This window comes from Protopterus annectens, chromosome 12.part0 (genome assembly GCF_019279795.1).
Source record: "Protopterus annectens isolate FY-2018-M chromosome 12.part0, PAN1.0, whole genome shotgun sequence".
Taxonomy (NCBI): Eukaryota; Metazoa; Chordata; order Ceratodontiformes; family Protopteridae; genus Protopterus; species Protopterus annectens.
The window spans coordinates 535832492-535856473 of record NC_056746.1 but is presented as its reverse complement, the minus strand read 5'-3'; the positions used below and the strand labels follow the sequence as shown (position 1 = coordinate 535856473).

Below are 23982 nucleotides of genomic sequence, written 5' to 3'. Positions count from 1 at the left end.
GTCCCCATGCGATACAATTTCACACAAAGTAACTTTAATATGTGTACAGTATATAGATCATACATTTTTAATTCTGCACCTTAGCCTTTGTTATTGATGCAGGCTATCACTGCACTATACATTCACTTAATGCAATTCAACTGCACCCTCAGTTTTCTCTGTGACATACTATTCTATTGTACAAACATTGAATCAACTCTTGTACGAATGATTGGCCTTCTAGGTCTATAATTGTAAACATAACTATTTTTGACTCAAAACTGTATTGAGAAGAAAGAGCACAGCATGCTATCTGCTTAAATGTGAATCAACTTTTTTTGTAACTGAATCACTTCGTCTGTAACTATGTTTGCCAATTGGTCCAGGTCATGCTTGACAGATTCACTGGAATGAAGATTAAAAACGGTGCTTTATAATAAACTTGGGTATAGGAATCAGTGAATCTGCCAGCCAACTGGGTAAATATTTACAGTAAAACAAAAAACAACCCTCGGGCTATAACAATAAAAAAGAAAAAACCACAAAAGCCTCCAGTGATAGAAACAAATAGCTTTAAGTAACAAATATCTGGTACCTTGGGATTTCGTCTTCAAGGATACAAAACTGAATACATTCAAACAATTTATACCAGGCCGATAAAGGAGGCAATTGGGTCATTATGTCTAAGGTCCAATATAACAAGATGGTACATGAACTATTACTGGTTGAGGAAAATGATGTCAGCTTAACTGAAAATCCAGCCATTCAGTTCAATGGTGAACTTCTTGAAATATTGGAGAGAGGTGAAAGATTGTTTTTTTTGTCAAGTGAAGACGTTAAAAAATTATTTATAGCGAAACCTTGTGACCCAATCTTTTACGAAATTCCCAAGTTACATAAAGAACTAGTTAACCTACCGGGTAGACCAATAGTCTCTAGTAACAATTCAATTTTGTATAACATGGGGGTCTTTTTAGACTCTATATTTAAAGAATTCTTGGAAAGAGTTCCAGCCCATATTAAAAATACCCAATGCCTGTGTGAAATTTTAGAACAGTAAAATGGGAGAAAAAATTTTATTGGGTTGTAGTAGATATGAGCTCATTGTACACCAACATACAAGCAAGATGGGGCGTTGAGGCTATTTGGGATATTATGAGGGAAGGGCCTCGTACGGCTTTTTGTAGTAAGGTTGCTTGAATTTTATTTAACCCATAGTTATTTCAAGTTTAATGATAGAATCTTCCTTCAAAGAAAAGCTATTGCCAAAGGTGTTCCCTATGCACCAATGTATGCAATAATTTATATGGGTTTTTTGAGAAGAAATTAATTGATGGCACTGAATCTTCCTTCAAAGAAAAGCTATTGCCAAAGGTGTTCCCTATGCACCAATGTATGCAATAATTTATATGGGTTTTTTGAGAAGAAATTAATTGATGGCACTGAATTTTAAGACAGAATATGGTATTATATAAAAGATTTATTGATTATTTGTTTTTTTATTTGTAGGGGTCACCCTTTGGAATTTAGAAATTTTACAGCAGATTTGAATAGGAATGCTCATGGCTTGAAATTTTCTATGACAAGAGGCAATTCCAGTGTGCAATTTTTGGATGTAGAATTTTATATCAATAGTGCATTTAATGTTCAATATAGACCTTTTAGGAAACCTACTGCAGTTAATTTTTTGCATGCTAAGAATATGCATCCCCCCATCTTATACATTCATTACCCTTAGGGGAAATCCAACGTATTGCATGTAATACCTCAGAGATAGAATATAGGTAGGATGGATTTTTATTAGATGCTACGAAGATATTAAGAGAGTTTCTACCGAAGGAATTTTGGATAGAGCTTTGAGAAGTACACTTGGAAGGGGTGAAGTTACACATGGAACCTATAATAAAAAAGAACTACGTGTTACGAGGAATCTCAAGCCTTCATATTCTGGTAAAGTTTTGTATTTTGTGCCTAGAACTTCCCCATTTTCTGAAATTATGAGGAGAGTAATTATGGAATCTTGGCATATTGTTTGTTTGAATGAAATGCTGGGGATTTCGCTGGGATTGTAAGGTTTTCATACAAAAGGTATTTGAATTTAAAAGAGGTATTGAATACACCATTAGATAAAAATGTACCTCAGAATATGGTAGGATCTTTTGTTTGTGGTCGTTGTAAGGCATGTAGTAAAATGAGGACTAGCTCTGGGGACATTAATGGGCAAAAATTTGTTTCTAAAGGAAAATTCACGTGCACTCCGTGTGGGTGATATATTGTGGGGTGTGGATGCAATGAGATCAAGTGGTATACAGGGCAAACTAAAAGGGCAGCCAAAGTTCAAATTTTGTAACATCTAGGTGACATTCATAATAAAAATTTAAGCAGCCCTGTACGTGAACATTTTAACAATGACCATGGGGGGAATGATGATTCTTTCTTTTTTAGTATATTAGCTTCACCCAGCTCATATGGGGGGGGGGTGATTTGAGCCATAAGCTAAATATACTGGAAAGTAAAATGATTTTGAATTATGGAACACTTTGCCCTAACAGTCTTAGTCTAGAGGTCAACATAGGTTAATAGTATATTTAGTACAAACATATTTATGTATTTGTTTATTAAATTATTTATATGCAACTTATATTATAAATAATTATATAAAATGTATAACTACATGACAAGTTTAATATATATATATATATATATATATATATAAGTACAGATTGAATTTAATTAATGTAGTAGAATGGATGTATATTACTGGGTAAGTGCACTTTAAAAACGTAATGTGATTTAATTGATGGTGGGGTTTACCTGGTATAAATTGTTTGAATGCATTCAATGTTGTATCCTTGAAGGCGAAATGCCGAGGAATCTGTTACTTAAAGCTATTTAGTTCTATCACTGGAGGCTGTTGTGTGTTTTTTTCATAAATATTTACAGTGTCAGGACTGTATAGAGGTGCTTTACTTACTGTCTAGTCATTGTTAGTGAAATGACACACTGTTTATTAAAACAAACCACACAAATTCATTACGTCAACATGGAACCTTGGTGCATTAATCATGAAAGGTTTGAGGTACTTGTATTATATGGCAAGGACACATTTGATGTAATTTTTTTATTTTTCAGTTTATGGAAGGCTGCTGGAGAGGGGACAGAAAGGGGTCAGTTACCTTTTTTCCCCTATTTAAAGTCATTACAGAACATACCAGACATATAATTGCCCGTGATTTGATGAGGGATTTTTTCTTTAATCTATGATATGTTTTAAAATTTTAAGGTTTGTTTATTTACTGGATGGGTGGAAGGAAAAAGTATAATTTATAAAGGTGATACGTGGGACTGTGTTTCACTGTATCACAGTAATGCCATTGCTGTGATAAATGTTAAGTTAAAAATTGACCTTGTTTGGGGTGATATGTTATGTACATATTCAATGGAAGTTGAATTAGTTATCACACACTGTAAATCAGCTGGGGTAACATACCTGGAGTCAGGGTAGAAATGCTCATAGTTGTAAATAAATTTTACTTGACCTGGATTACTTGGCTTTGGCTGTTTGTGAGTTAGCTTGGCTCAGTATGAAGGGTGAGCTGATATTTCATTAAATCACCACTATGTTTACGATATTTAATCAGATTAGAAGCAATATATCTTAGGAAGCAAGGGTGAATGTCAGTGGTCTAGTCCTCTCTTCTGCCTGCTCATATTTTACAGATGAGGATGTTACTCAGGATTATAAACTAAAATGGGCGCTCAAACATTAAAAATGGTTACAGGACGTGGAAGCAGATGAGTAAAGTGCATGGCACATTATCAATGTCACAAATATTTAGGTCTGCTGCACTGGAGGACGAAATGTAAAACTTTTATTTGTTCTTAATGTGTTTGGTGTGTCTACAAAAATGGGGTCATCAGACCACTTGGAAAACTACATTTAAATTGTGTAAATAAATACTTCCCGTTTGCAAAGTTTATATTTCTGATTGATAAAGACTGCTTTTGCAAACATATATACATGCATACATACATATGTAAATTACACCTTAAGAAACTGTCCCCTAACCCTGATGGCACTGTGACACTGCACACATGTCAAGCATTACCTTGTAATTTATTTAGTGGCAAGAACAACTCTATACACTACTCCGTCCAGTCTGATGGGATTTTTATCTATTCCCATCGTCCTTGCAGATTGGTAGTCATACAGACCCTTTTTATATCATGTACGGAAAGGCCTACTTTACACACATTATTTTTTATGACTTCTGCCCATTATAAGATGTAACCCACCAAATTACAAATGATAACCAATCATGACAATGCAAGGAACATAAAACACTGGAATGGGCATACATAAATAATAAGATGGCAGTAAATGTAACACTGCAAAGGAAACCAAGAAAACAACATACCAAATAAACATACAGAACACCAAAGCACTAAGTTAACATTCACTAAATGCTAAAAGAAAACCATTTAAAATCAACAACAAATGTAGAATGGCTTAAAACTAAGTACATGAATCTGGAGGACCACATTAAAGAAATGAGATTAACAACAACAAAAAAAAAAGACTAACAATAATGTAGGGAGCTCATGAGCTGGTGGCCTACTGAAGAAAATCTCTCTGTCTCACTGTGTTATAATATATACAGCACACCCTCAATGTGTCACAAAATATACAGCATGATGGGCGCCATAAAAAATGTTCTAGAAAGACCATTTGAAATATGAAACTTTGAATGCCTAGGCAATGATCAGCAGTGAATTAAAACTCAAATTCCTGTGCCATATCATAATTACATTATTTGTATTTGCACACAATTTACTTACAATGGCTACATGGGCAACTAAGTGTTACTGTACCATTTCTGCCTCCTTGCTGCAACCTTCATACTCAGAGGCAAACACTGTATTCCTGATTATCACAGAATTTACTCATCTACACCCTATCCTAACCCTCCAATTGTAAGAAGAAAACCAGAAATTTCAAGGACTGCATATCTGATCTAACGAACAGTAAAAATAAAAATGCAAAACAAAGGGAGAAATTTTCAGTACAAGGCTGCAATTCCCTGAAGTATATCCCTCACTCTGAAGTACACTGATCTTCCATTTACTATATATTAGTAGTAGGGAGTGTAGGACAAAGCATCCCATGTTGAGGGTTCTACAAAATGCTTTTAATAGTATTACAATCAGGTTCAAAATTCTCTGTATTTGTCTACCACACCACACCACTTTACTGCTCACAGATCCAGATCACATAATTATGGGATTTCACCCTTCTGATAGGGGACTTCCGTGGTGGTGCAGCGGTTGCGTTGTTGCCTCACAGCAAGAGGTTCTCCATCTGATTCTCGGCTTAGGTTGCAAGTGCTTTCTATGTAGAGTCTGCATGTCCTCCCCGCGGTCGAGTGGTCTTTCGAAAGACATGCGTTGAATGGGCGTGCATTCGTTGAAGATTGGGCGTCGGGCTGGCAACTCAACACCATAAAAAAACAACTGCCAATCATTAGCGAACCGGAGTTCCGCTGTGGCGACCCCTAACCGGGAAAAGCCGAAAGACAAACAAGTATTTGGACTGGTAATTTGACTATTCTTTGTCATAACACCAGGTTACTTTATGTATGACTGTTTTTATACCAGAAATAATAATTACTACTTGTCAGCCTGTTAATATGATAAAATGACCTTATTTTATTACACTTGTTATAAATGTACAATGCTTATATTCTAGGAAAATGTCAAACATCATACGAGTGACTTACAGGTATTATTAATATGACAGTGAGAGCCTACTACACCCATTATTATTTTTCATAAATCTAATTAAGTAAAGCCTTCTGAATGCCTTCTGCGAAACTATTTCAGCAATTACATTCACAAGGAAGTAGACAAAAACTCTGATTCAAGTAAACACTTTCTGTACTTTAATAACTTTGCAGGATCCAGCTATGCATAATGCACAACTTCTGCACTGGTCTTCATAAAATGTGCAGAACGTACATGTACAGGACTGCGGATGATATATTGTGCATAACACAGATGTATACATCACTGATCTTTATAAACTGCTCATTATGTTTACTATTGCTCCTCAAACTGTGCATAACACAGTTATACATCACTGGCCCTTTGTTGTGACTGTGTTAACATGCTATCCTCTGAAAAAGTAATTTTTTTCACTAATCATATTATTACATGTTTCAAGAATAACTGTCACATCTGTTCAAGCTAATGCCATCAAAACCTATATTGCAGTCTCTAGCACATTCCGTCTATAGCTGGTCCTTAAAACTACAGTGTAAAAGCCATTTTTGGTCCACAGAAGCAAGCCACCAACTGCTGCTCCCAATATCAGACTGTCATCTGCACCTCAGATTTCAGTACTATCTTTCCAAAACAGCCACTTTCTTTTTGTCAAATGCCTACCAGTTCTCAAAAGGAAAGGACACCCGAACAATGTGGCTTCCTGTAGAAGTGAAACTTTACAAATGAAACTGCTCATATAAAAAAAATGACAAGAGAGCAAGCTCTGCTGCATGGAGGAATGAAGTCATAACTACAAGACAGACAACACAGGATCAACTGGCAAGCCAGATGCTGAAGAAGCCAGTCGGGGAGGGTACAAGTTAAGGGCCAACACTATCTGGCATATCCTTGGAGGAGTGGGCAGGTTCACTATAATACTGCCACTGCCTGGTTAAGACGTTGTACAATCTGCAGCTTAGTGGCCAGCGGTTGTGTTGGGGATGGGGGACAGATATATGGCAGTGCATATACATGGCAGGGAGTACAATGGTAGTCTCTAATGAATGCAAACTAATATGCCAATTGACAGAGGATGGACTTAGCCTATAAAACATAAAAAAAATAAAAAATAAAATCTCCCCTGGATAACGACTTACCACTGGCCGACTCTCACCCTGAGGGGGGAATGAATGGGGCAATGAAGCATCACCTAAGGGAACAGATAGTCAAGGAAGGGTCTGCAAAAACAGAATTAAAAAAAAATCCAGTCAAGCAAGCACTTTGTTATTTGCAGGTGACTTTATTCATCCTTCACAACACTGAATATGAATATTTTAAGATGTTCATAAAACAGACATAGCTCAGAGTTCAAACACTGATTAAGATTAATGTCATTAGACCCAGTCCAGATCACCAAAACCAGCACAACTTGTCAACATTCCAGATGAGCTCCTGAAAGAGACTGCCAAAAGTTTATAGAAAAGTCTATGCAATTACTGAAAACACTTAAAGATAAATATTACATATGAATTTAAGTGCTAAATATGTCACAGATCTTAAATACAGTTTTATGCTCTTTAAGAATTGTATGTGAGGCAAGCCCTGGAACCTTAATCATAATAACTCAAAGGCTGCATAACTTCTGTGGGTAAAAAGCAAAAAAACAAAAAACTCTTCACTTTCAGGCAAAGACAGTATTTCCTTATCTTCAAGGGTGTGTGACCACACAGTAAGTTTAGGTAGCTAAGAAATGGAAGGTATGAAAGACCCCCCCACAGAGGAGTAAAATGGAGGAGTTTGCCTTCCTATGAAGCAACTTCTGCTGCTCATCTTTGTACTCTATTTAGTATATTGCTGCTGTATTTAGCAAATCTCCCCCTCTATGAAACAAATTTGAATATTTAGCATTCAGTAAATGCACATTCATCCAAATTACATTCCCACACAAAATAAATAAAAATGACTTGTGTGTTGTCCATATTTGCTAAGCTTTCTTTAAACATCTACAATGCTAACAATAGGACTCCAAAAAAGTTTTCACAAAAGAACTGCTGAGAAAGGCCTGTAATCTGAACTCATTTACTCCACAGGAGCTGAGGAATGCTAGCTGTTAACATCCTCAGTAAAGTAAATCATCAATATATCTCCAATGAAATCTTATATGTTTATACAATTCTGAACCAGACACCTCTGCCGTGGAGAAGAGGATACAGCCTTTGCTGCGATTCAGCTGACTCACTTTGATTAGAAGGCATGGAAGCTGAAGGCAGGGAGATGGGAGGATGGCAGTGAGTAGAGTATGTCTTGCCCATTTGGGAGGAAGGGAAGTGGCTTGGCTCTCCACTTGGGCAACAGAGGGACATAATGTCACAGCATAAATGAGCAGGTCAAGTAGCAAGTCACACAGGAAAGAAGACATGGTCCTCCATCATAGATTCACAGCACTTGTATCCCTTAGAAGCTGCTGTGGGGTGTCAGCAGCTCCTGAGATTGGGGAAAGTCCTGATGTCTGTCTGGATGACTGCCTCTCGACCATATCACACCTCACGGAGGAACAAAAGGGCCAGTGATGGCTCTCCCCACCATGAGGAATGAACAGGTCATGTGGGGCTGAGGTTTGGCAGGCAGAGGGGTTGCCAAATATATCTGAACATATATATATTTAAATAATTCAGTTTGCCATAACTAGCTTCACATAAACGGGTGTAAGTTTAGCATTCATTGCAGCACCTATTCCTTATCAAAAAAAAATATATATAAAACTACTTCAATTAATTCTAGTACCAATGCAATCTTACTGTAGTCATTTTACCTTCCTTGGTTAACCATTCTTTAAGTACTTTCATAGATTATTACTAGGCTAACTGTGTTTCTAAGGTAAGCACCTTAACCATCACACTTATTCATGGGGAATTACTAAATATAATGATTTAACATATAATGTCATTAACACAATTGATACTGCAACAGCCACATCTTTTTTATTTTCTTAAAATAAAATTGTGTGCGTCTTTAACAAATGAGCTCACATTTTATTGTAACGTTCAGATACGACTCTACTACCATAACAATATTTCTATCTTGGAACTCTAGGTACATACAAGAGGTCTAAATAGTACCATCTTTCCCTGTCTTCTAATTTCTATTTCTGCCATACAAAAAATACTGATATTTTAGGTTTCTTCCCCATCATAAAATCCAAAAGATTATTAGACATGTTTGATGCTGAGAAAATTAAGTAATATCAGTTGTTTTATAGGCTTATAAAATTCCAACACATTATCATTCAAAATTTGTTCTTGCAATGTTTTTGGATAGTCTGTCGACATAATGATTAGACCCCCATCTTTATCGGTTTTCATAAGAATTTTATCTTTACTTAACCTCTCTATTGTCTGTTGTTGACTCTACATTGTATGCAAAGTTAAACACTTGTAGAACTGGGTTCACAATGTGGCAAGAGCCACTTTTTTTCAGTCTTTCTTTTTGCCATTTCTTAAAAAAAAAATATGCCAAAATATTCCAGTTTAACTGCTTTGAAATATACATAAGACAGTTGATATGCCAGGGACGTTCACCCTTTTGCCAAGTACAAATGAAAACCATTTACTTCACTCTAAAAACACTCAGCAATTCAGTTCTTTGGTAAATAATACATCAACTGAAATAGTCACACAAAATTCCTTGGAGTCATCAGTGATGAGCACCTGAAATTCGATCTCCACATACAACAAGCTATCAAAAAAAACACAAAAAAAAGACCTCATGTCCTGCTGTTTCATGACAAATACTTCACACAAAAAAAAAAACAAAAAAAACTATAGCCTAAACATTTCTCCTACCCTCACGTATACAGCTGCCCCTATTTTCATAAACTTTTTCTTATGAAAAAAATGAACAATGCTAGAACAATAAAGTTAGGTTTGACACAAACCATAATCCCACTAATATCTAGCCTTGAGAGAACTCCAGTGGCCTGAGCTGGCAAACTACCTCTCTATAATCCAATTGCTGACAGTCCATAACATCTTTTATAAACCTCAAAACAGTACACCCATACTAAAAAGTCTTACTAAACTGGCCAAACAGACCTGTTCAATCAGTGAGCACACATCTACTAACAATCACCAAAACCCATAACTCTGCAAGAAAGGCTGCTTATTCTAACTACATCTCAAAGAGCTGAATTCCATTCACACTGCCATTAGACAACAAAACAACTTGCATAACCTCAAGTCCCTCTTAAAACTTCACTTCCTTAACGCATGGTTATGCTCTTGTACATCTCAAAGGTACTTAGTCTGACCTAGGAATCCCTTCCACCTTTCTATGCTGCTACTAATCTTAGCATTCTTTACTTGTAGGGAGCTGCTAGGTACATCCAAATTCGAGATTAGCCTTTCACTACACTGTCACTCCCTCTGATACACTCCTTTGCATCGTATCGCATCAAGCTGTTTGCACTCCTTTCTACTAATCCCTTCATTGTCCCAAAGCTTCTAAACTTTTTTTCTTTTTTTTTACTTATTTCTAAATATAGTTACATCTTTACATGCTCCTCCATGCATCTCTCTCCACTCCTTTTTCTATATAACGTCTACCACCCACCCTCACTACACCCACTCTTTCCCATAACATGTATACAACTATGCCATTTCAATATGAACTTGCCATTTCTTCTACAGAAATGTTTGTGTTCCAGATTTACACTTCTAATGTTGTTTCTGTACTTTTCTATTAATATGTGTAAAAACAATTCAATGTAGTTATCAAGCTACTTGCTTCATTACTGTTAGCTTTGTTATTACATGTAATGAAATAATTTACCACTAGCCTGTCTCGTGGCTTAAACGCATCCCTAAGCTAACCCACCTACCTTGTTAAAAAAAAAAAAAAGAAAGAAAAAGAAAATAATTTCAGATAATGTATACAGCCGGACAAAATGACCTCAGTACAAATGACAGAATGAAGACCTGGCCTTGACTAAAAAAATTACTCAATGGACCTACCCAATTATCATTATAACAAATTAATACACAGAATACAAGCATTCTTTCCATTTGTCTACTCAAAAAGCTGCACTCTTCCCTTCAATACACAGCAGGACTCTTTAAAATAGTAGCCACCGTTGGACATAGCATATCACTTGGTTCTTCCACCCTTGGACAAAGCATATCACATGGTTCCTACACAAGTATTATCCTGAAGGTACCAAGAAAATCACAGTTTTAACAAGGAAATACAATCAGTGCAGCAGGTTCAGTACAATGACACTACTTCAGTTTTAATGACAGACAGTAACAAAATAAAATAGCTGATATACCAAGGTGTTACATTACTCCCTAAACTGGTAAGACACCTTGCTACTCAAACACTGATACTCACGGAACAGCATACGTATTTACATGGGGAATAGAAAATAGGCAAATAAATTACATCAGTTTCATGTCAATGTTCTACATTACTGCATCTTCAATACCCAGTGGGTCTACACCTTATACCTTATTTACATGTACTGACTATATGATATGTCAAATGCCTGCATATCTACTATGTATAGAGCTTCATATGAATGCTTTGAGTGTGTGTGTGTGATATATGTATACATATACACACACACATATATATACATATATATACATACATTATGGATTTATATATGTCAAATGTATGTGCATGCAAATGCACATATAGGTGTGTATGTATCATATATTCTAAAGTTATAAAATATATAGGTCCACTTGGATATGCACAAGCACAAAAATATGTGAGTACATTTGTTTTTTTATTTTCTAATACTTCATTTATCCAATACAATGTCACAGGGGAGTCACAGCGAATCCTAGCAAACAATGGGAGTAACACAGAGAACCAGCCATGGGCAGTAACACAGACTGTCTCTGGGCACGCACATAAACACATGCATTCACACTGCACACATACCACTGGTAGATGTTTTGGACATGGAGGGAAACCAGAGACAGCACAACAGTCAACACAGACATGGTGAAGAACCATGTAAACTCCATAGAGATGGCAGCCCCTGCTGGAATCTTAACCAGAGAATCACACAATGTAAGGCAACAATGCTAAATGCCGCATACATATGCAGTTGCATGTATACAAAGATTGCATATAAAGTACATCTACATGCATATGTGCAATGGGGCACAACATTGGTGTACTCCTCAGTTTAAAGAGGGATGACATACCAGTTACAGCCCTGTCCACTTAGCTGTTTTTCTAATAGCAAAAGCTTAACCCAATTCTTCAGCACACAAATTTGTAGGAGGTGGAAGGAAGGCATTATTTCTTCTTAAACCCTCCCCTGGGTTGAAATAAGTAAGTAAAGTCTCTCACTCTACCCTTACATGACCAATACTTTAAACATGAGATGGCAGTCAATCTCAGGTCACCACTTCTGCAGTTTGATGCCCCATCCCTATGAGACCAGTCCTACAGCTGGGTTTCTCATTTATGATACTATGATGAATTAATAGTCATTATCTCCTGACTATTATTGGTCAGGCTCAATTTCAAATACATATATATTTGCAATATTACTAAAAACATTTCTGTATTTTTAAAGAGAAACAATAGTCATAACCTGGAAAATCTCATGTTTAACATACATCTTCTATGCAAAACTAATGTCCTTAAAATGGTTAATGATTTATTTTACAATTTGTTCCTCTCCAAAGGGTGTGGTCAGGGCAGCCATAATGATGAAATTTTTTTCCCTTGAGACATGGCAATTTCTTTGTAAAAGGAACTCTACCCTGCAGTTTCCTTCATGCTTGTCTACCTCTGCCGACTTAGAATGACAGTGTCAGTACAATTTTTTAACAGATGACTTTTTCAGTTTTTCTTAGTTGCAAGTTGCTTGACATGGACTTGTTTTTACCAAGAAGTAATGATTATACTGCTTGTTTTTATAAAAGCTCCAAAAGTCTTAATAAAGACAACCTTCACCCTGTCACTGACTACCTCATGTACAGATGTCAACTTTTCATCACTGTCCCCATCCACCTAAGAATAAAAACTCACAGGGACATAACTTGCTGTAATGAATCAAGTGTAGTGTTATATACTGTCACAAATTCTAAAATGAAATCATATGAAAAAGATAAACAAAAAAGAGAGAGAGAGAAACTGAAGAACCAAGTTCACACAAAAAATAAGAGATCTAAATGCTTAAACTGTGCTGTTTTATATGTAAGGCTTACTGGATGAATAAAAATGAAAAGTGCAGAACACAAAGCATCTAGATATCTTAACAAGCAATTCCAGTTAGATATCCAAATGGGATAGCTTCAGTGCATGGTAGGCAAGTAATTCTAATCATACCCTCTAACATATACATGTATGTGTGCACACAGACTTTTTATAAGTATATACCTTATAAAGGATTAGTAAACAATTCCTTGGCTTCAGAAACAGTGCTGAGAGTATTTATCTAACTTACTTCTGAGGCTGTAGACTCAGATAACCTGCCCTTCTGTATGAGGAACATGACACAAGGCCTCCACAACTTTGTCATGGTACTATACTGGAAATAAACTGTGACAGGAAATTTAGAATATTATATGCTAAATATGGGAAGGTGGGAAGGTGGTAATGTGCTAACAGGTGGGAAACTGATTTCATACCTGCTTTAATGATTTCAGCATTTACAAATTTTAGCTTGTTTTTTTACTGCAAATGGTTAAGGTTATAACTGTTAATCATTTTCTTTCTCCGTTTTTACTGGGTAAGTTTCCCTCAGACTCCCACTTATAGATTTTGTGACTGTGCAATTCACTTAACCACACAGGGCTCCTTCAATCACCTTTGAAAACACAATTAATTAGTTTGTAAAGTTGAAAGTGTAATAAAATAAACAAAGTGACCTTTCATTATATTAGAATAAGTTAAGGGGACACAGAGGTTGTATGTGGACTACGAGCTTAGTAGCTGACATTTTGAGATTAACATTAGGAATTCTACAAAATTCATTCCCATCCCAGATACCCTTACTGCTGATGCTTTCAAATAAAAATGCTGCAAAGACTACAACTTACAGGAAATCTCATTTGGAGCAGAATATGTAGAAAAGCAGTTGCAATTTCACCTGGAAAAAGTGAGATGTGGGTGGTACTGGGAATGCTCTTTTAAATAGGTTCATAGATTAGTACTAGGCTAAGTGCCCTTCTGGGCCATTTTAAGCCTAGCCAATTGCCCCAGTGAGAATCAAACCCTGCACCTTGTGTCTGTAAGGTAAACACCTTAACCATTATGCCAACCTCACTACCCTTAGCTATACCAACAGCTGGAAAGATACCATGTGAGAGTTCAGACAATAAATAAATAAATAAATATGTATATATATATATATATATATATTTTACACAGACACCCCCCACATGTATATCTTATATATATATATATATATATTTTTTTTTTTTCTTTTCTTTTCTCATTTCTATATAAAAATGCAAACAAAAGCATATATATAAAATGCACGCACATATCTGAATGCTTAGAAGGGGTTCATTAAACAAAGCGGTTTACAGTTGTGTCTCAAAAGTACATTTAACATATATAAGCTTGCATTTTAACACATGCCACAGCATAAAACAGGGCAGTTTAAAACACAGGGCAAGACTCGCTTGCTTAGCAAAACACCTCACCAACAGTACATAGAGATATTAATTCATCACTCCAAACAAACGGGACAAGCCTTGACTTGGTAGTCCACTGAACACAGAAGGCGTCATAAGAGATCTGGGAACACAGGTTGACAGCAACATCTCTTTTTACCACAACACTGCCACTGTGGTCAGAAAGTCCTTCTATGTGGCACATCTCATTACTAAGGATTTTGCATCCAGGAAGAAAGAGGTCACTGTCTCCCTCTACTCTTCTCTCAGGCAAATCATCGAGTGCAATGCCCCATTTGGCATGTACCTCACTAGACACCTACAACAACTGGAGAGCCCGCAAAAATACCTCACAAAAGAGGATCTTGGGCCTTAAACACTTGTTTTATATGGACAGACTCAAAAAACTCCAACTATTCTCTGTCTCATATCACCTACTTAGAGGCAATTTCTGCTTGACTTAAGAAGCCATGTCTGACCCAGCTCTGTTAGAAATGCTACATTTAAAGAAATCCCAATCCCTCCGCACTACACGCTCCAGAGACCTCAACCAACAGAACATGCTGGAGGGACAGGTTCATAACCCAGAGACTGCCCATGCTATGGAATAGACTTCTCATACATGTCAAGCAGAGTGTCGCACTGGCCCTCTTCAAAAGAAATCTTGATAAGTGGATGGGAAATAGAAAATTCTCCCCGGGGATCACTCCAGTGGCTCTACTTGACAGAGGCACTGAGAACTAAGGTCAGGTGGCACGATGCCAGGGTAATCTTATGGGCTAGGCTTGTAAAGGCTCCAGGACCATTAGCCTAGTACGCACCTATGAATATAAGAACACTCTGAGCACAGGTCATGAACCATTACCGTCACCATTATGTCATCCATACTGGGTTATTATTGTTTGCTGGATCAAATGTTCCCAGCTCTCTACAACTAAACATGTACAACTAATTTATTAATTGAAGTACTTTGTAAACTTAATTCAGTACATGCTTGACAAAATTCAAATATTTTAAGTATGTATGATGTACTATGTTGTTCTTCCTCACAGCAAGAGATTCTCCAGTTTGATCCTCAGCTGGGGTGCCTTCTGTGGGGAGTCTGCATGTTCTCCCTGTGGTCGTGTGGGTTTCCTCCCACATCCAAAAGACATGCTGTAGGTGGATTGGACACACTAAAATTGGCCCTAGGCATGAGTGTGTGCATGTGTGTGCCTTCTGTGGAAGGTTGGGCGCCGGGCTGGCAACTCGACACTGTAAAAACTTCACTGCCAATCATGAGCGGACAGGTGATCCGCTGTGGCGACCCCTAACCAGGAAAAGCCGAAAGAAAAAGATGTACTATGTTGTTCTTAGGAGTGTGAAAAAGTTCGTGAGCAGCTCTCACTTAAAACGACTTCTCGACATTTTGGGATTTTTACAGATATTGTTTCATACACATTTGCCTGGGTTGCATTTTTATTTATCCATCACTGATCCAGCTACATAGACAGACACACACACATACTTAAAATAAAACAGTGTAACATTAGCATTGTTTGTATATAAAGAAGCACACCTATAATAAATAAATAGACACAGTCACTCTTGCAGGGCGTTACATTCTTTGAAAAGCTTGATAAGTGCAAGGAAGTATACACAATAGTAATGTGTCTCTATTCTCACTGTTTATGTGCATCATGTGATACTCCAGCATATGACAGCTTGCTTAGTTCATATCCTAGCAGATCAGATTCTGTTGTCCGTTCATCTCCCGTTTTCAAATAAAAGTCTGTTCACAAAGCTATGCACTCTGTTAATTTTTAATACGAAGTTTACCCTTCCCTCTAGGTTTATTGTTTTCGACTGTAGGCCTATCCTGTATACAATCATATTTCCAACCACTAGGCTCAGAGCTGCTGGAAAACTCCCTCCTGTAGGATAAATTTCGCCATTTTGTTCAACATTTTCCAGAAGTTGTTTCAAATAATACTTTAGTATAAATGTCATTCTGTATTTTCAAGGCGTACAGAGATTTCAAATAATTCTATAGAAACACATTTTGAAAGCAGTGAGCTCTGGCCTCCCTGTGCAACAAGGGTCGTTGTTCTAAAACAGTGCATACCAATTCAGTGTTCCATTTCTAATATTAACAACCAGACCTTTGACCACTCAGTGGCTGCTTCCGTTGTTACCCTGTATAATGTACATCGGACTGTATAATAAATCCTTACCGTTCAATTACTACTCACAGTGCGAGGGATGCTGCCGGAGGGGGAGAGGGCAGCTGATCTGCACAGCAGCAGCAATCACTGTTGTCGTCAGGCTCTAAGCTATTATACGGTGCAGAATAATTATACAACCCAAAAATGGCTTCTTGTTTGTAAGAAGCTCAGGATTTGTGTGCAAAGCAGTCTGCCACAGTGCTTAGGCAGGCTTACCGTTACAATAAGGAAGATGCTGCGGTCGCAGCCTCCAGGGTATCCTAGATCCTTGCAAGCTGTTGCTGCTCGTGCGTGTGTTGGGTTCAGTGACGTCAGCGCGCCTCGTTCTCGGCTCTACTGTTACAGTGGAGTGCAAAAGGAGCTCTGAGGTTATCTGTTGCGCTCCGATCTGTACATGATGTGGGGGTGTTTGGTTGCCTGTTATCCACATCTGCAGTTAATTGTGCGTAGTGCGCAGAGGTATATCTGAGTGTTGGTTCTTCACAACGATGGGTGACTGGTTTGGTTGTTTTGATGGGCAGCAAACCAGGGCAAAGGAAAAGGTGCCTGATGCAGGGCAGATAGGGACGCCGAGCGGCTGTGGACTATGGATGCAACAGATGGGCAAATGAGACTCAAGTGCATTTATTAGGATAAGGCAATGACTTTTTAATGGTCCATTGCTATGCTGCGTCCTGTTGCTGTTTTGCACAAATGTTATGATATTATCTCCACCCTGGAAAAATAGTTCCCAATGCTCAATGAGATACATGCGTTTTCGACTTTTACAATTCTGCAGGCGTTGTACATTATTTACCAAAATGTGATAGTTTGTAGAAGAGGCTGTTTTCAAAAACGCGAAAGGTTTCTTTTAATGTTTTATTTTGATAACCTAAGCATACCGTTAGAGAAGTTCAGTTACTGGTTTGGTTTCATGTAATATTGTTTCAGACACATTAGTAGTGTGCAGTAATTTTGCCTATTACAAATTTGTCAATGTGCATTTTTATGCTTTTTTACTTAATACAACTGCGCAATTAAGACTGGATGCTAACCCTGATTACTGTTAATATGTATAATTTAGGCTTAGTGCAATTTGGCAGGAACTAGGTGCATACCTGTCTACCTTGCACATCTCCAAAATGTGTACTGCTGCCTCTCATAATATGGAACAGCTAGGCAAAATGTGGAGCACTTACTAACCACTTACTAAAAACTTAAACTAGGAAGTTCACTAAATGGTTAAATGTGTTACTTTATACTTTTATAAAAAGTTATTTTTAAGAATTAATATCATTAAGTATTGTGTAGCATGTAACTTACAGTCTGCCAGTTAGCTCAGAGGGTTAAGCCTATGAGCTTTAGTTGCTGTAGTACAAGGTATGATTTCCTTAGACCTCATTGGTCTACTCTGTGAACTTGAGTAAGTTACTTAACCAAGCAGTGGTCCCAGATTGCCCATGAAAAGGGATTTTTTTTGTGTCCAGCGGGCATACCTGGTTAATAAATGGGATTGATTTATTTATTTATCTTGATTTACCAAGAAAGTCCAACTGGGATAAAACCCCTTTTCAACAGAGGCCCATGAAGAAAAGCTCCACATTTAACACCAGTTTTGACATAGACATAAAATACAGTTCCATGATATCAGAAGGAATACAAAATATAGGTAAGTATACACAGATGAGTGAAAAGAAAACTTTACAATAGCTTACATAAACTTCATTTAGAAACAGAGCATGCACATAGATTGCATGGGTATATACAGAGTTGATAATTCATTAGAAATAGAAGTAGGCTTGTATATAGTAGAAAGAGAGATATTATATTACCTGTGTGTGATACTACCTGCAATTTGTAGTAATTAACATAAAGAAGAGATTGCTTAACTGTGGAAATATTAGAAAGGAGGAAGTTGGTTGATAATGCAATATAGAATTATATGTTAGTAGTACAACAATTATGAATGTATCTTTTACATTTAAGATTGAGAAGTAAAGTAATTAAGAAAGTGAGAATGGTTGAGGCTACGTGGACTATTATAAGGAGTATTTCTTTTGGATAGATGAGGAGAGAGAGTTGTGAAACTGTGATGGGGGCAGTGAAGCAGCTGTTGATCTAATCAGACAGAAAAGATTGTTATATAATAATTTAATAGTATGTTATATAAATTATATTTATATTATTATTATAATACAAGTCAAAAAATATTTTAAACAATGTATGTGTGGCTGATGCTGTTGGTGTAGAACAGTGTGGACATAGACATTTTAAGACATGAAATGAGGAGTGGTCCTCATAATGAGTTACCTTTGAGAGGTTTGATTAGGGGAGATGCATAAAGTTCATCCAAACTACATCTCTTAGATATCTCTGATTTTCATTTGAAATTTGCCACTCATATCTGTGATTAACAACAAAAAAATATGGCCCAGAAGTTGTTTCTCCCTTTGTGAGGTAGTCATGCTATTCTTTACTTGTGCACATATTGTAGTTGGATGAATTCTCACAATACTTTCATTAGGAATTTACCTTCTTGGTTCTTACACTAAATTGACCATCACATTTAAGATTTTTGAACTTTGGAAAATCCGATAATACAAGGTGATGTAAACATACCTTTCCTTTAGACTAGGGCTACAAATTTGCAGTTAGGTTTTGCAGCTCTGATACTTTGGGGTATTTGTTACCAGTTTCTTTCAGCTGAGAAAGATACTAAGGCTAGAATGACAGAAATATGACAGTACTGAGTGACACTTGGCATGAACTGGAAGGAATTTCTGCAGCAAACTAATGGTTAGCCTTCACAATGAACAGTGTAATGTTAGCATTGTTTGTATGTGAATAACAAAGAGCTTGTTGTAGTTAGTTTAAAAGATGGCAAAGAGTAGAATGCAATTTATAAAGCATTGCTGACACCATTAAGAGATTTTCAAATTAAGCAGTAATGCTGAGAACTGCCTGTCTAAAACTATCCAGGAGGAGAAGGATATTTAAAGAATGCCATTATCTAGGGACACAGAGCATTGTAAGAAGGAGTATACTTAACCGAAAAACAAACTTATATTAGAATGGCCTTCCTCATCAGGCCACTACAGCAGGACAGCATATTAAAAATAATAGTGACTACTTACAGTGCTGTGGAGACTTTCATTTGTATAGAAAGTAAAGATAAGATAAAAATACTTTTAGTTTCTGATTATAGAATTAACTTGGGGGAAGAAAACTGAAGCAAAGGAATGGCAAAAAATCCTGATTTTGGGATACACTGTATTATATGAAAAAGGGAACATTTAGATAGAAAATTAAATTATAGCTTTGTGGCAGTCCCTTAAATTAATTTTGGCACTGAAGAAAATATAAATTCATGCTAATCATTCAGAGTAATGCAGGGATACTAGTAATGAATAGAAGTTTAAAAAATGTTAAAGCCTACATTTGTTTCCATTTTTTCACCAGACTGACCTTTTAACTTGCTTCCCACAATCCTTATCACAACAGTACATTTAAATGTAGGCAGATTAAAATGATTTGTTTATTTATTTATTTGTTTTGTTTTCTTAACTAGGGATTTCCAACTTGGAAAGCCTATTTAAACATGAGGGCCAGAGTCAAAAATATTCACACACATACCACTTATTTACTTATCAAACAAATATTCAGCATGTGTACAATAACAGTTCTAGGGTTAGTGCATTTGAGGCATTTCAGAGGCATTTCTGAATTGAAATAAGCATTTTATATTGAACATATTGTACAAATGGTGCTTATCATTAAGTGAATAACTTTAGAGTAAATTTATATAAGTAATACAGTATCCTCAACTAGCTGTATACCCATTTTGGTGATGGAATTTAATTGTGTGGGCACAGTGGCACAGTGGATAGCATTGTTGCCTCACAGCAAGAGGTTCCTCAGTTCGATTCATGGCTGGGGTGCCTTCTGTGTGGGGTCTGTATGTCATCCCTGTGTTCGTTTGGGTTTTCTCCAGATGCTGTGGTTTCCTCCCACATCCTAAAGACATGCAGTAGGTGGATTGAACACTCTAAACTGGCCATAGGTGTGAGAGTGTGTGTGCATGTATGGTGTGGAAGAACTACAGCGGCAGGGCTAGCCACCTGGCAGTGTAAACCTTGTCTCTAGATGATTGTCACTGTTGAAGTGACACCCTGACCCCATGTACAAAAATGGGAAAAGGGATTATGAATGGATGTACAGTGAATAAGAATAACTAGTGAGTGTTTACTCCTGTTCTCATTGTACATTTTTGCTGGAGGAAAATCACAGGAGATGTGGATGATATGTATGTAAAATATCTAGGCCTAGATGCTAAAAAGGCATATGCAGCATTGCAGAATCTTACCAGTGAGTTTACCTCACACTCCTAATTTTAATGAGACAACTCCCCTACCCCACCTCCACATAGTTACTGTGGTATGTCAAGAGACACAGGAATATTCCCTCTGAGTACTATGGACTCTGTAATGAACAGCTGCTCTGAACATATCCGTAATGCAATGGTAAGAAAATGAAAGTCTATAACATTCAATGTGAAATAATGACATTGTGAATAGCAGGGTGCCCAGCTATACCCAATTCCCTCTGAGTCATACGGCATAACACCCAGCAATGAGAAAGGAGAATTAATGAACCAGCCACCCTCAATTATTCAAAAATAAAATGATGTGTGTAGAACACTCTTCAGTGTGTGGAGGCAATCCTGGATGTGCCTCAGTGTCTGTGCACGTTAGGTGTGCAGCTCAGGGCCTGGTGGGTGTATTGATGCCTGTATGAAACCAAAATCTATTGCTAGACTGATCCAGGGACATAGACAGGCAAGCTGGTAGTAGTTCCTTATAACCATTTACGGGGACAATTATCATTTGAGAAGCAGTGTATGTCGCATGAACTCACCATCATCCAGACTTTTACATTGGGGGGGCAAGAAAGCAGTCTACAATGGGACAGGATTGCAGATTATGTCCCTTTTGCTCTATAGTTGTGATGTTTCTGAGCTTATTAGGGCAGTGGATAAGTGACACTGAGGCAGTGAGGAGGGCTTTAATTTGATGAAATACCCATAGGTGTGTCTACCATGGTATGCATTTTACTGTGGCTAGTTGGTTAGTGTTTAAAGTTACATATTCAATATCTTGTATTTATGCTTATTTTAGGAGCTTGCATATATTACACTACATGGATCATTTTATGTAGTAAGTACACCATGGGTCTTTTGCATCAAAATAAAATAAATGTTTGTACACATTCAAAAGACATTTTAATGAATGCAGTTTTTATATATACATTATTTGGCGATCTTCTGTCTCTAGAATATTTGTCCTCACTGGAGAGACAGTTTTCCTTTTTGGGCAGTTCTTTTAATTTTTTTTTGCCCATCTTCCTTAGATTTCAACATATCTGTCTTGTACAGATGTCAGCAGTTTCTTCTATACAGCTTTCCATCTTTCCCAAGAGCAGCATAAGATTTTGGTTCAGCTGTGTGCTGACTATCTGCATAGCTATTGTTACTATGCCTTCGATAGTTCTCACCACTCCCTATTAAAATGTGGACAGCATAGACTGTCATGCATCCAGATTTTCATTTATGTACAAATCTTATTTCCTAACATATAAATTCTAGACCATGGTTACATATGATGACATCAGGTATCCCCTGTCTTGAGAATATATATTTTAATGGACTAATCATATTTACACCTGTTGTGTCTATCATTTTGATTATTTCAGGGAATATGCAATAATAATGTGCACATATGAGAGGCACAGTTTCTTTTCATGTCTCCTCTTAGTATTCATCTTGTCAGACTAGAAAACTGTTGGTATGCAAGCTTTAAATACTGAGTCCTGGATACAACTTGCTCCTTTCCTTTAAGAAAAACAAGATCATAGGTTCATAGTTCATAAGTTCATAGTTTAGTACTAAGCTAACTGCCCTTGCGAGCCATTTTAAGCCTAGCCAATTATCCCTTCTGAGACTCAAACCCTGCACCTTGTGTTTGTAAGGCAAACACCTTAGCCATTAAGCCACCCTCCCAACCCCTGAATCGAATTTCTTTGCTTACTGATGATTTCCTCTCTCAGGCTAGCCTTTCATTGTAACATTGTTAGTAACTGTATTTTCAAGTCAGTATCATTACATCTTTGGAATTCTTTTCCTTTTGATATTGGTAACTGTGGAATTATCCAAATAAGCTGTAATTTTTCTTCAAACAGCTCATTATGCCAATCTCTTAAATATACCCTACATAACATATCTGTTGTGAGTAGCTCCTTCCCTGTTCTGCATCTCACCTTAGGATTGCACTTTCACAGCTGAAAGGAATGTTGTAACGAGGTAGCCACTGACTACCCTGTAGTTGCTGCACTCATCAAACACAGATCAAGGTATGGCGTTGAAAAGTTTGCAGCAGTTTTAGAATATGCATCATACTTCTTAAAATTAGGTCCTGGAACTTGTCTCTGTTAACTAGCCACTACCCTGCTTATGGAACAGTTCATTTTCTGTTTCAGCATATCTTTTTTCAGCATTTGTAAATGTATTTGATCTATAGGTAACCAGTCTATTCTCTTGCAAGATCATAGCTCCTTTCCCTAAACCATTTCAGCTGGCATCGCATTCCCTTATTGACATCATACTGTATTAAAGTAAGGGAGTTTGTACTAGTTTTGAGAGCACTGTAAAAATCTTTCTTGTTCATACTTCCATTCCCAGGCTTCATTTTGCTCTAACAACCTTCTAAGTGTCACTGCTATCACACACACATTAGGTAGAAACTTGTAAGGTTCTGTTTCGTTCCTAGAAACTTCTGTAATTCTTGCTTGTCTTTAAGCCTTGACATTTCATGATAGCTCTGATTTTTCAATATCAGGGTTCAAGCCCTTTGACAATAAAATGTAACCCACAAATTTCAGACACTCAGTTTTTGTGTTTGCTGCAAATGAACCGGAAATTATATGTTGAAATAAACTGGAAAAAAAACAAGAACACCAAACTTCAAAGACCACAACCTTGTGGGAACAGCTGAAGAATAAATTCAGGCCAACAATAGACCATAGTCAAACCACCAAATTTTTATTCAAAAAAACTTCTAAGACAATTCAAGACAGTTAAGCCCTTTAATTTCTTATAAGAAGAAACTTCATCAGAACTAGTCAAAAAATGCCCTGCTTCAGCTGTTCCCACAAGGCTGTGGTCTTCCTAACTTGGAATTATGCTGCTGTAGTCTATTTTGGGTATTTGTGATGACATACGTTCTGTGCAGGAATAAGAGGCCAAATAGAGTTGGATCTTTCAAGACTAGAAAGACTAGACACATATCTCCATGGATGAGTCTATAAGAGACAGAGTAAAGACAGAGGTGTCAGTCTGTCCTGATAACTAAGATTTTTGAGGACACTGA

The 23982-nt window shown here is 37.0% G+C and overlaps 1 protein-coding gene across 3 annotated transcripts in view; it reads right to left on the bottom strand.

Moving 5' to 3' along the window:
* PRKAR1B (protein kinase cAMP-dependent type I regulatory subunit beta) overlaps window positions 1-16915 on the bottom strand; it is a 2005749-nt gene extending 1988834 nt beyond the window's left edge. The window contains exon 1 of one of the 3 annotated variants that reach the window (XM_044089686.1): window positions 16592-16915. The gene's annotated coding sequence lies outside the window, so the exon portion shown is untranslated. The remainder of the gene's footprint in view (window positions 1-16591) is intronic. The other 2 variants (XM_044089688.1, XM_044089687.1) reach the window with 2 other exon arrangements.
* Window positions 16916-23982: the final 7067 nt, after the last annotated feature.